Genomic DNA, 1,476 nt, shown 5'->3' with positions numbered 1-1,476 from the left:
CAACTCCTAGTTCCAAAAATCCATTTAATATATTGTCCTCGGATAGAGGACGTATCAGATATTAAACTGATAAGAACAGATACTACACTTGATCTTAGCCAAAAGGCCGAGAAGCGATACCCGACACACACCGCGCAGCCATGCTCTGCGTCCGTGAGATACATTAACTTTGTGGTGACCGCTAGCAACCCTCACATCCTGCCTTCCCCGAGGCTCCTTCCTCCTCCCGTCCGCGTCTGCGTCCTCCACGCCTCACTCCCACTCCAGCACCCACAGCTTCAGCTACAAAGTCCACGACCCCGGCTCTCCCGGCGTTCCCGAGCGCGCACGCCGAGTATGATTTGCATGCCCCGCCCCCTCGCGGAGGGTGTGGCGGCCGAGACTGGAGCCTCTTCCCTGGTGCTTCCGCAAGGAGCACACATGGGCTCCCGGACACTTCCGGTTTATCCTCCCCTCCACTGAGAACAGGAGCGCGAGAGGAGGGTTTGCAGCCGGCTCTACCTGAGAAGTAGAGTACAGGGATGGTGGTCAAAGGGCCGACCTACTTGTCTAGTTCGCGTTGTCCGGAAGACGAGCTTTTAAAGTTTACATTTATGTCACTTATGTCAGTATTTCGGATTGGGGGAGTCCAAGATGCACAAGTGGTTTATTCCAAGCCAACTCCCAAATACCAGACCTGACAACAAACTTGCGTGAGCTCTGGAAGGTTATGTTTTCCCCTGTAAAGTCACTGCACAGCCCCTTTAAATGTCCGGGGAGTGGAACCTGACCTACCCAGCTGGTAGAAGGAGAGGATTGAGTCACTTGTTCTCTGGTCCCCATATGCTCTGTCTGGCACACACTACACGCCCAAACACACACACACACACACACACACACACACACACACACACACACTAAATTTGAAAATTTAGAGAAAAGAAAGCAGGGAGCCAGTCGGCACTGCTTATAACTTCAGCACTTGGGAAATGTATACAATTTCAGCTTTCAAACAGAGCCTCAGCCATGAAGCCATTAAGGCTAGCTTGCTAGATTTTCTTTTCTTCTTCTTCCTTTTTTTTTTTTTTTTTTTAAATCTGAAAAGAGGGTCTGGAGAGATGGCTCAGCTGGTAAGACTTCTAACTGCTCTGGGAAGGAACAAGTTCAATTCTCAGCCCTCACATCTGGAGACTTGGGAGGCATCAGCTCATACATGCACATACCCAGAAACACAGGTACATACACACAATTAAAAGTAAAAAATTCTTTTAAAAAAGAAAAAAAAATCTGAAAGAGGTTTTAGTGTAGATTGAAGTAGACAAAAAGGTGGGGAACAGCGAGTTTCATTGTGTGGAAGGGAGGTTGCTGGGACAATCTCCTTTGCAGCCTCAAGACTGAGAATTTATGAACATCAATATGAACTAAGCAGTATCCCCAGAGCTCCTTGGAACTATACCACCAATCAAAGAAAACACATGGTGGAACTTGTGGCTCTAG

The 1,476-nt window shown here is 48.2% G+C and overlaps 1 pseudogene; it reads right to left on the bottom strand.

Annotated features, from left to right (window-relative positions):
- The window catches only part of LOC115032514, a 261-nt pseudogene extending 143 nt beyond the window's left edge, over positions 1–118 (bottom strand).
- Positions 119–1,476: the final 1,358 nt, after the last annotated feature.

The sequence above is a fragment of the Mus caroli genome, chromosome 1 (genome assembly GCF_900094665.2).
Source record: "Mus caroli chromosome 1, CAROLI_EIJ_v1.1, whole genome shotgun sequence".
Classification (NCBI taxonomy): domain Eukaryota; kingdom Metazoa; phylum Chordata; class Mammalia; order Rodentia; family Muridae; genus Mus; species Mus caroli.
This window is presented reverse-complemented; position numbering and strand designations above follow the sequence as displayed.